The sequence below is a fragment of the Oratosquilla oratoria genome, chromosome 1, assembly GCF_046742065.1.
Source record: "Oratosquilla oratoria isolate Oo_2021 chromosome 1, ASM4674206v1, whole genome shotgun sequence".
In the NCBI taxonomy this organism is placed as follows: domain Eukaryota; kingdom Metazoa; phylum Arthropoda; class Malacostraca; order Stomatopoda; family Squillidae; genus Oratosquilla; species Oratosquilla oratoria.
In genome coordinates, this window is record NC_134777.1 from 132,872,599 (window position 1) to 132,885,102 (window position 12,504).

General features: G+C 48.5%; 1 pseudogene; it reads left to right on the forward strand.

Annotated features, from left to right (window-relative positions):
* The window catches only part of LOC143029904 (uncharacterized), a 30,749-nt pseudogene that overhangs the window by 12,414 nt on the left and 5,831 nt on the right, over nucleotides 1-12,504 (forward strand).

The following is a 12,504-nucleotide window of genomic DNA, read 5'->3' on the forward strand; positions in this document are numbered from 1 at the left end:
TGATTAGTGGAGTTCCACAAGGAACAGTTCTGGCCCCAATAATGTTTGCTATATATATTAATGATATGGATAAGGGAATTGAAAGTTATATGGACTTCTTTGCGGACGATGCAAAACTGCTGAAAAAGTGAAGAATGTAGAAGATGTGATCTCAATAAAGTATGGGAAATGGAGTAGGAAGTGGGAGATGGAATTCAATATTAAGAAGTGTAGTATAATGGAATTTGGAGGAAGCAGAAAAAGAATAGTGGGATCATATAAATTGGGAGAGGAAGATATTAAAAAAGTATGAAATGAGAAGGACCTGGGAGTCATTATTATGAATAATATGTCCCCTGAGAAACATATAAAAAAAAAAAAAAAAATTGAGAAACTTATAATTTAATAAGAACAATCAAAGTGGCATTTACATACCTGGACGAAGAAATGGTGACGAAAATACTAGTCACTTTGGTAAGACCAAGATTGGAGTATGCAGCGACGACGTGGTCACCAAGTACAAAAAAATGTATTACAAAACTTGAAAAAATACAAAGAGCAATTACAAAATTTGCACCAACGCTCTCATAACTATCATATGAGGAGAGACTGGCAAAACTCGAGCTACAGACATTAGAGCAAAGAAGAGAGAGAGGAGACTTGATAACTATCTATAGAATCATGAAAGACATAGAAACTATTGATAGAGAGGATCTAATAAAATGGGATAGTAGAGATACAAGAGGACACGGAAAGAAAATAAAAAAGACAATTACAGAAAAGACCTGAAAAAGAACAGCTTTCACCATAGGGTAATAGACATTTGGAACAAGTTAGATGAAAAGGTGGTGTGTGCAAAAACGATACACAAATTTAAGAACAGTCTAGATAAAACGAGATATGAAGACGGGACACCACGAGCATAGCTCCCCTCCCCGTAAAATACAACTAGGTACTGTAAATACAACTAGGTAAATACACACACACATATGGCTGGTAGGTTTTGCCAGGCATACGAAGCCTTCTCTGTTATTTATGTTTTCATTTATATTAATGTAAGCAGCTTCAATTGTTTTCTTAACTTTTTGTATAACCTTTATTAAGAAGAACCGCATTATTCCAGTCAGGGAGATGATCTTGTTCTTCAATGTGCCTAGCAATAGAATTAGGTGTCCGGTGTGCTTTTACATAATTTTTATGCTGAAGGGCAAAATTTACACGGAATTTTATACACTATTTTCATTCGTCGCATTAGTATTTTATGTCTAATGATCTGATTGATCTTGTGACCTGCTGTCCTTGCTATCCTTACGCCCGCTTTTTAAAGGAACGTGTCAAGGATTGGACTTACGTCAGTGTCTGGTACAGCTATATAGAGTATTTTTCTCTCAGCTTTTTTTATTATCATTTTTACTTTTGTCACTTATTAGCCTCGCTTTCTTTTTTAGTTTACATAATAGCCCTTCAGGATATTCAAGTTTAATGAATGTTTTCATAAAACTTTACAGTTCTGCCAGGAATTCTTCATCACAAATTTTAAAAGCTCTTAAAAAGAAACCTATTACTGCACCTGATTTTGTTCTTTCACTATGACCTGAAAAATGGTGAACATAATCTTTATTTGTGGGCTTTCTATATACTGAGAATTTGACATTTTTTTCCTTTTCTGTGTATGATGGTATCTAAAAAAGGTAATTTAACTTGTTCAATTTCAAATGAATAAAAAGAAAACAGAAGTGATGGTAATGCCGAAAAAACAAGAATGTTCGAAGGTAAGAATTCAAGTAGAAGGAAGAATATTGACACAGGTGGACCATTTCAATTACTTAGGAACAGGCGCGGATCCAGAGGGGGGGGGGGGGCTGAGGGGGCTGAAGCCCCCCCCCAAATTTGTTCTTCCATGAATCATTGTTAGGATGTCATTTAATCGATTTTAGTACTTTCTGATGTTTTACCAGGTTAGATATCCTTGTTTGCAGGGCGACTGGTGCAAGAGAAGGTGGTAACATCAGTTTCTGGAGTCTTCGCCATCATGATGGACGAGACGACCGACGTTTCAGGGAAAGAACAGGCCACCATTTGCGTCCGTCACTTCAGCGGAGGTCAGCTAAGGGAGGACTTCCTTGGCTTTGTTCACGCCAAGGATCTGACTGGGGAAGGCCTGGCTCGCCTCCTGCTTAGCATAGTAAAGAGTGTCGGCCTCAACATGGGCAACTGCCGTGGCCTCTGTTTTGATGGTGCCAGTGCCATGATGGGAAAGTTTCGCGGGTGTGCAGCTGTGGTAGTGCGAGAATACCCGCTCGCAAAGACGATTCATTGTTTCAGTCATCGTCTCAACCTCGCCTTGATCAAGGCCTGTGACACCAAGGAGTTAAAGCTCGCTCTCCAGACTCCCAGCGAGGTGTATAACTACATCTATTCCTCAAACATGCGCTCGATGAGGTTTACTGAGCTCGTAAAAGACCACACGTCCACGAAGCGGAAGAAGCTGGTCAGCCTCTGCGCTACTAAATGGATTGAGCGACACGACTCAGTCATTGTATTTATGGAATTCCTGTCAGTTATTGCCGTCTTTCTGGAGAACGAGAGCAACTCGGACGCGACGGCGGGACTACTACTAATAGCAATCCGAGAGCTGCGCTTTCTGATTGGTCTCGCCGTCGCTGAGTCTGTGCTAGCTCACACTGTGGAGCCGAGCCGAGCCCTGCAGTCCCCTATGGTCGATCTAGTCTCAGCGTACGCTACGATTGGTGATGTGGTGACGCTGACCAGCTTCCAGGACATCTTCAAGTAGGCAGAGGGGCTCCTCCAGGAGATCGGTTCATCACACGACACCATTCCTGTACCTCGAGTTTGCAAGCGCCAAACGCAGCGAGCGAATTTACCATTCCAGACAGCTGAGGAGTATTACCGAATATCTGTATATGTCCCATTCCTCGAACATGTATTGACTGAGCTGCAGACTCGGTTCGGGAATTATACTATTCCTGTTGGCTTCAAGATCAAGAATCTGGTCAGCAGCGCTGACGGAGATGTTGCTGCTGTACTGGAAGCGGCAAAGGTTTATGAGGCTGACATCGAGACCTTGAGCCTCGTGAAGGCGGAAGCAGAGCGCTGGTATTCAACAACAATGAAGTTCAAATCCATTGGAGATGCCCTGGCCCACGCCCAGACCCGAATGTATCCGAACCTGGCCAAGCTCCTCCGAGTTTTGATCACGCTCCCAGTCTCGAACGCAGAGGCCGAGCGTTCATTTTCAACCCTGAGGCGACTGAAGACCTACCTAAGGAATACTATGGGTCAAGATCGACTCAACGGCCTGGCGCTACTCGGCGTTCACAATGAAATCAATATTGAAATAGACAGTGTAATCAATGTATTTGCCCCCCAAAAAAAACAGGAGGTTGATGTTCGTGTGAGATCCCATGAACAATGCTGTGTGTTATTAATGTAATTTAGATACTTTTATTAACAGGTTAAGAAGTTCATACACGTTTTTGTTTGTATTTCTATTTTTTAAAGCTACTTTTATTTTTTATTACTTCCATGAGTCCATGTGCACTAACACTACACACGGATCCTGCAATAATTTCTCTCTATGCGAGAGTATAAGCGTGCCAGTGCCTTATCACTGACTAGCACAAGCGTGTAACAATATAAAACGAATATACATTCTATTATATATGTCTAAAATACAGAAAAATCTGAAAAACATTATTAAGTTAGGTATACCTCAGACTTCTGATACATCAGACTACTCAGAGGAAGGAATTCAGGTTAGCCCCCCCAAATTTTTATCCTGGATCCGCCACTGCTTAGGAAGCATGTTAACTTGGGATGGGAAAAGTGACGAAGAGATATAGAGAAGGATAGCCATAACGAAAAATAAATTCAACAAAACTAAACACGTAGTAACTAACAATAAAATTAACATGAGAATAAGAAAAAGTTTTGTAAAATGTTACACTTGGTCAGTATTATTATATGGATGTGAAACTTGGACAATCATTACACAAATGCAGGACAGGATAAAAACAGTAGAAATGTGGATATGGAGAAGGGATGCTGAAAATTTCATGGACAGAATTTAAAACAAACGAAAAAATACTGCAGAAAATAGGAATACAGAAATAATATTTCTTTGTCGCGGCTTGTGCCGCTTAAATTGTATTTATCGGCTTAAGAAACCTGCACAGCGAAGCTATAGCGATAATCCCATACCACACTCCTGGTCATATGGCCACTTCCCGAAGGTTGAGTGTGGTTGGAATTTTCCGCCAAAATCATCAGAAATTTAAAATTCCCGGTTCTGTGCAGGCAAGCGCATTGTCGACCCCACCTCCCCCTCCCTTCTTAGCCGGCTCGCCTGAATCGTCACTTCAATGAGAAATAAAGGCTTCGCCTGTGGGAGGAGGGAGGGACCCTAAATCTGTGCAGGTTTCTTAAGCCGATAAGAAAAATTTAAGCGGCACGAGCCGCGACAAAGAAATATTATAGGCTGAAAGAAACCTGTACAGCGAAGCTATGCATGAGACGAGGACAGGTGGGAGGAGAGGTGAAGCCTGATTCAAACCGTTATTACGTGTGTCTTTCCTATGGGAGACTTATTCATTTTATCACTCAGTAGAGGGGAGAAAAGAAACGTCAAGTACCCACACCGAAGAATGTGACATGCACAACATTGCACTGTTCACACAATGCGTAAATTATACGAAAATCGTATCCTGTTCAGCGGTTCCTGGCCCCTCCCCAATCCTCGGTCGCCCTTTGCCCCCTCCACCCCCTTTTTTTCATGAGATGACAGGGGTGGAGCCGTTTCCATGGCGACACATGGGACAGGGGCGACCGAGTGGTAGAGACACCGTGTCCCCAAGGGAGTCGTCGATGTCCAGCCCCTAGGTCCCGCTCCAGAGTGGGTGCGGAGAAATGCCAGCGATGCCACGAAGTCCCTGATGCTGTGGGCGTGCGGGGCATGGCCCGGATTGGCTCTCTCCAAAAGCGGAAAATCAGGTGCGCCCGGGACCTCGGGGTTAGGGGAATCCTAAATTTCGAGTTGTAGAAGAGATGATCCTCAGAAATCTCTTCCGTGTGCTCCACGTAGTCTTCGAACGCACGGACCGGGCGCAGCGGATGTGGGCGTCCTCCCTCCCGGAAGGATTGTATTCTGAGAGGGCCAATCATGTCGTCCGCTCGGCCGTTCCTGGCCAGGAATGTTGGTGATGGAGAGAGGTTAGGGCCGAGCTGTCCTCCTCCAGTTTGGAGAAGGACGGGTGGCGGGTGATTGCCGCCAGCTGTGAAGCCCTGTAGTCCGTAGTCAAGGCGAGCAGAAAGACGACACGTTGAGGGAATTGTTCTTCCTCCATAATGGCCCTTTCGAACGCCAGGTACTGCAGAACACGATGCAAGGACCAGGCCAGGACCGGTTGATGTCTCGACTCTCTCGAGGCGCTGATCCCCTTCATTAGGAGGGTTCGCGCCCTCTGTGGCACTCGGATGTTCATGTCAAAGCGTAGCGGATCCGTGAGGGCTGTATAGTGAGGCAAGATAGTCGCCGGTGCCCTGTTGGTGGAGGTAGCCAGCCAAGTCAGGAAGTCCGGAACCGTGCTGGCGGAGATGGTCACCATCGCGTGTCTCCGAAGGCAGTTCCGGAATCTCCGTCAGCAGGACCCACACTGCCGCACTGAGGACGGAAGGTGAGCTCTGAGCATCTTGTCTGCTGCCTCTGTAGAGAAGAGTTGGCTGAGAGCTCCCCGTAGAAACTCCAAGTATCAAGTTGGAGTGACGCTTGGAGAGGTGCGGTAAGGCTGTTGGCTAGGCAGGCTGACCCCAGTAGAAGGGGAGAAGGGCCCCATCTCATTAGCTCCCCGAACCACGGCTGGGTTGGCCAGTAGGGAGCTATCAGGAAGACCTGACCCTTGAAGGCCCTGAGGGTCTGCATCACCTTCAGGAGGACCGGTGTCGCTGGAGGAGGAAAATGAATACGTACTTCCAGCTGTTCCAGTCCTCCGTGAAGGCGTCTGGGCCTCCTGTGCGTGTCCTTTGGATGCAGGTGAGGTAGAGGGGGAGCTGGGTCGTGTTTGGGGAGGCAAACAGGTCCACCTCTGGGGTGCCGTAGCGGAGAGAGAGCGACTGGAACACTTGTGGGCGTAGTTGCCACACCACGTAGGTCTCCTGAAACCTGGATAGAGCGTCCGCTCAGTCGTTCTCCCGGCCCGGAACATACTTTGCCGAGAGTGATATGGCCCTGCGTGATGCCTCGGCAAAGATGTCTTCCGACATGGCTAGGAGTGGACCTGGTCGGGCCGTACCTTGCCTCTGCACGCACTGTACTGCCGTCACATTGTCTATGTTCAAGCGGACGCTCATGCAGGAGAATTCGGGGTGTCGCTCGAGTCATTCTTTCACCACTATCAGCTCCCGAAGGTTGATGTGTAGTGACCTTCTATCTTCCGACCATCCCCGGCAAGCTTGATGTCTCCAGCTCGACAGGAAGCCCCACCCCATGTCCGAGGCGTCCGCCGCTCCTGCCATTCGAGGTGGGGGCGGGGACTATGGGACCGACCGGCGTAGGGCCCCGACCGATGCCAGGGACGCAACAAGCTGTGGAGTGCTGAGGGTACCGGCCCGGGCAGGTCGCGCGGGAGCCAGGAAGAGCAGTATGCTCCTGTCGACCTCCCGTACCAGCCGTCGGCGCCCCAAGCGGCTCAGTGGAAGGGCCGGGGTCGCGAAGTTGAGGTTACCCCCCCCCCCCGGAGTGCTGACCGGACCTGAGCCACCGACACCATATTGAATCGCAGGGCTTTCAAGAATTTGTTCAGTGCGCTCAGGTTCATAGCCAGTCTCGTTTTTCCTGGGCCTTTCTTTGGTATGGTAAAGAGAATCAAATTAGTAGGGCAAGGTGGATCCCGATCCCCGGAGGGTGTAGTGAAGTCACAAAATCGATTGTAGAACGTATAACAACATACATGCGAGGCCGAGGTCGTTTCCGAGCGACCTCGTCCGTGGGTGTTAGTCAAGAGGCTTCGTCCTGGGTGAAGACGTTCCCTGAGCGTCTCCCGCTAAGACGGGCCTGGACCCTCGGTATGTATCCAACTCACCCCAAGTCTTCCCGCGGGAAGTCCTCGAAGCCCGTGGCGAGCGTCCTCATCCAATAGTGTGCTATGGCAGTTTGTGACGTCTCATCACCCACAAGCGGACCTCCATATGTTTAATACCTAGTGACATCATATGATACTGTGACGTCACTGGATTTAATCATGGCGTCATAGGATCGCCTCGTGACGTCACAGGGACACAAACTGACGTTATTTTATCACATAATGACGTCATCTTATCACACCGTGACATCACTTTATCGCATATTGACGTTACCTGATCACATCGTGAACTATTATCACATCGTGGCATCATGTAATCATATCGTGACACCAACAAAATGACGTCACAGGACCCCCATCGTGACGTCATATGTTTTCATTGTAATTCCACTGGACCATACAGTAATGTTACAGAATTAGTGATGTCACATGGTCACATCGTGATGCCACAGGGTTACATCACGACGTCACAGGGTCACATTGTGATGTCACAGCATCACGTGACGTCACAGGATCACATCACGGTGTCATAGGATCACATCGTGATGTCACAGAATCACATCGTGACATCCAAGAATCATATAGTAACTTCAAAGGATCACTGACGTCACAGGATCACATTGTGATATAGCGAGGTGTCATTTCCTGGGTGCCTGGACAGCCTAGTAGGGCGGAGTCCAGATCGAGACGTCAAATGATGTCATTCAGGTGATGAGAGGACCCCGTACTGAATAGCGTTTCCACCAGACGAGACCCCCTCTATGCTGAATAAAATCCCTCGCCGCTACACAAGGGGGATGTATGTAAGGTCATGCCATGAGAAGGGGCGGATCTCGTAAGAGTCCGTCGTGGTAGGAGGATAAGGTAAAGATGAACGGAGGTGGTCCTCTACCCCGTCCCCCAACCCGACGGTCGTCTGATTGGGGGGGGGGGGGTTCCTCATGAGAGGGGCCTTTCAGTCCTATACCCGCCACCGGCGCGGAGGGGCGGAGGGAAGGACCAGGAGGAAGTGTGGGAGGGGGGGCCGGAGGCAGAGGCTCGTTAGAAGGCTGCTCTGGAGGGAGGGGGGTGCTCTGGTCTGCGCGGCCTGAAAGGCCGGATAGCGAGATAGGGCAGAGTCGAAGACGGGGGCTATCAGGGACGGAAGGAGGGTGGTGCCGTGACCGGGATGTGGAGGGTGTGGACGAACTGAGCGTCCTAGGCCTCTTAGTAGAGATAGAACTCTTTCTCGAGCGGGACTTCCTGTTGGGTCTACGTGAGCGGCTCCGGGAGGAAGGTGGGCTCACGGACCCGCCCGAAAAGGCAAGCCGAAAGGTGTTAGAGGGCTACGGCCTGAGTCTTGGCTTTGGCCTGGGCCTGGGCCTGGGTATGGGCCTGGGCCTGGGCCTGAGCCTGGGCTTCGGCCTCGGCCTGGGCTCCGGCTTCGGCCTGGGCTTCGGCCTGGACCTGAGCATGGGCCTGTGCCTGGTCCTGGGCTTCGGTCTGGGCCCGGGCCTGGGCCTGGGCCTGGGCCTGGGCCTGTGTCCTTGGCCTCGGCTTCGGCCTGTGCCCTGGCCTGGCCCTTGGCCTCGGCCTGGGTCTCGGCCTGGGTCTGGACCTGGGGCTGCCGAGAGGCCTGATAACCCTCGGGGGCGCCACACTCCGTACCATAAGACACGTCCCCCTGTCCTCCGAGAGGACCCGGGTTGTTTACCAGGTACGACTCGGAGACGGGGACGGATTGCGAGCGTATAAGGTCAAAGTCTACGCCTAGGGTCTGACGAAGCAAGCCGTGAGGAGTTAGAGGACCATTGATGGTCGGAGGTATGGGGCTGCCGAGAGGCCTGATGACCCTCGGGGGCGCCACCCTCCGTATCATAAGACACGTCTCCCTGTCCTCCGAGAGGCCCGGGTTCTTACCACGGACGACCCGAAGACGTATGGGGAACGGATTACAATCGTATAAGGTCAAAGTCTACGCCTAGGGCCTGATGATGCAAGCCGTGAGGCGTTAGAGGACCATTGATGGTCGGAGGTATGGGGCTGCCGAGAGGCCTGATGAACCTCGGGGGCGCCACCCTCCGTACCATAAGACACGCCCCCCTGTCCTCCGAGAGGACCCGGGTTGTTTACCAGGTACGACTCGGAGACGGGGACGGATTGCGAGCGTATAAGGTCAAAGTCTACGCCTAGGGTTTGACGATGCAAGCCGTGAGGCGTTAGAGGACCATTGATGGTTGGAGGTATGGGGCTGCCGAGAGGCCTGATGACCCTCGGGGGCGCCACACTCCGTACCATAAGACACGTCCCCCTGTCTTCAGAGAGGACCCGGGTTGTTTACCAGGGACGACTCGGAGACGGGGACGGATTGTGAGCGTATAAGGTCAAAGTCTATGCCTAGGGCATGACGATGCAAGCCGTGAGGCGTTAGAGGACCATTGATGGTTGGAGGTATGGGGCTGCCGAGAGGCCTGATGACCCTCGGGGGCGCCACACTCCGTACCATAAGACACATCCCCTGTCCTCAGAGAGGACCCGGGTTGTTTACCAGAGACGACTCGGAGACGGGGACGGATTGCGAGCGTATAAGGTCAAAGTCTACACCTGGGACCTGACGATGCAAGCCGTGAGGCGTTAGAGGACCATTGATCGTAGGAGGTATGGGGCCGCCGAGAGGCCAGACGACCCCCAGGGGCGCCCCCCTCCGCACCACCAGACTCGCAGCAATGGGCACAAACCGGACCAAATAGATTTAAGAAGGCAACAACTGGTTCACTAATAGGGTGGTCGAAGAATGGACCAAACCGGCAACCATGCAGAAAGCTCTGAAACTATCAGTTGATTAACAAGCAGGAAACAGACTCACCGGCAAAAAACCAAAGGTCGGCAGGGGGTATACCGCTCAGTCCGTTTCCGCGCTAGAAGTGACGACTCAGGCGAGCCGGCTAAGAAGGGAGGGGTAGGGAGGGGGAGGTGGGGTCGACAATGCGCATGCCTGCACAGAGCCGGGAATTTTAAATCTCTGATGATTCTGGCGGAAAATTCCAACCACACTCAACCTTCGGGAAGTGACCATATGACCAGGAGTGTGGTATGGGATTATCGCTATAGCTTCGCTGTGCAGGTTTCTTTCAGGTGATGATATCAACTATCAGGAAAAGACAGTTACACTTTGTAGGACACGTTATGAGAAAGCAACAATTATAACACACGTGCCTAACGGAAAAAACAGAAGAAAAGAAGGCAAGAGGAAGACCACGCAGAAAATATGTTAATGACATCTGTAGGAGAATAAATAACAAATGTCAACTTGAATAGAATCACCAGTGACGGTGATGTCGATTCACGAGTCTCAGTTCGAATCCGGGGACGACAGTCTGAATTATTTCAAATGTCAACTTGTTAAGAAGAGCATGTGCAGATAGGAATGGTGGCCAACGTCCAAGTCGATACGATATATATATATATATATATGTATTATATATATATATATTATATATATATATATTATATATATATATATCATATATATATATATTATATGTATATATATTATATATATATATATGTATATATATTGTTACGTCCATAGACGTAAATTTGTATTACTGCCTTTATTGTATAGAAAATCAGGAGTGGAAAAAATAATTTGTGCATTGTACGTCCGCCAATAAGGTCACGGTACGATAAGTTGTACCATTTCCCCCCGTCACCGGCATCGACTTGGTCGAGTGTGGGGGTGTAAAAAGGTAGATGGTGTGTGTGGGTAACCATGTCAAGGTCGTCTTCTCTCCAACTGGCATTGGTCAGAGTCGCCCAATATGTGGGTTATACACTGTTAGAGGGAGGGACAAGTTACGTATACTGTCGCAATTCACCACTTCACCATTGTAATGTCATAAGTCAACGGACGCAGGGACCATAGAAGACCCACAAGTCGGCGAGTTGATTTCGCTTTAGTATGTGATGTCATTTCTATGTGAAATTTTTGTGATTATGTATTTGATGTCAAATTTATTATGTGAGAGTTACGACTCAACGTATTGATTGGTACTTATGTATATTTATTGTTAATGGTTGGCATTTATGTATATTTGTAGTTCTGTACAAATTTGTTACAATAAAACATTATTTTTAGAATGAACTGCAGTCAGCGTCAATTCGGAGCTCCATTTTATTCCCTGCGTATCCTAAGAAGACAACAATTAGCCGACAAACCCTACATATATATATATATATATATATATATATATATATATAATATATTTGTGTGTGTGTGTGTGTGTGTGTGTGTGTGTGTGTGTGTGTGTGTGTGTGTGTGTGTGTGTGTGTGTGTGTGTGTGTGTGTGTGCAAGGGTGGCCATTTCCAAATTTCCAAAAAGGAGGACATTGCAATATCGATGATTATAATATACAGTAATATATATATATATATATATATATATATATATATATATATATATATATAATAATAATAATAATAATAATAATAATAATAATAATAATAATAATAATAATAATAATAATAATAATAATAATAAAATACTGAAAGTGAACAAAATTTTTCACTTCTAATGAAACCGACAAAAAACAAATACCTGTATTATCGGCTGAAAGAAACCTGCACAGGGAAGCTATAGCGATAATCCCATACCACACTCCTGGTCATATGGCCATTTCCCGAAGGTTGAGTGTGGTTTGAATTTTCCTCCAAAATCATCAGAAATTTCAAATTCCCGGTTCTGTGCAGGCATGCGCATTGTCGACCCCACCTCCTCCTCCCTACCCCCTCCCTTCTTACCCGGCTCGCTTGAGTTGTCACTTCTAGCGCGGAAACGGGACTGAGCGGTTTACCCGCTGCCGGCCTGGGAGCCGGTGAGCCCGTTTCCTGCTTGTTAATCAACTGATAGTTTCAGAGCTTTCCGCATGGTTGCCGGTTTGTCCCATTCTTCGACTACCCTATTAGTGATCCAGATGTTGCCTTCTTAAATCTTTGTGCTCCGGTTTGTGCCCTTTGCTGCGAGTCCGGTGGTGCGGAGGGGAGCTTCTGGTCTCGGCGGCCCCTCCTACGATCAATGGTCCTCTAAGGCCTCACGGCTTGGATCGTCAGGCCCTAGGCGTAGACTTTGATTTTATACGATCGCAATCCGTCCCCGTCTCCGAGTCGTCCCTGGTAAACAACCCGGGTCCTCTCGGAGGACAGGGGGCGTGTCTTATGGTACGGAGTGTGGCGCCCCCGAGGGTCATCAGGCCTCTCGGCAGCCCCATACCTTTAACCATCAATGGTCCTCTAACGCCTCACGGCTTGTATTGTCAGGCCCTAGGCGTAGACTTTGACCTTATACGATCGCAATCCGTCCCCGTCTTCGGGTCGTCCGTGGTAAGAACCCGGGCCTCTCTTAAGACAGGGGGACGTGTCTTATGGTACGGAGGGTGGCGCCCCCGAGGG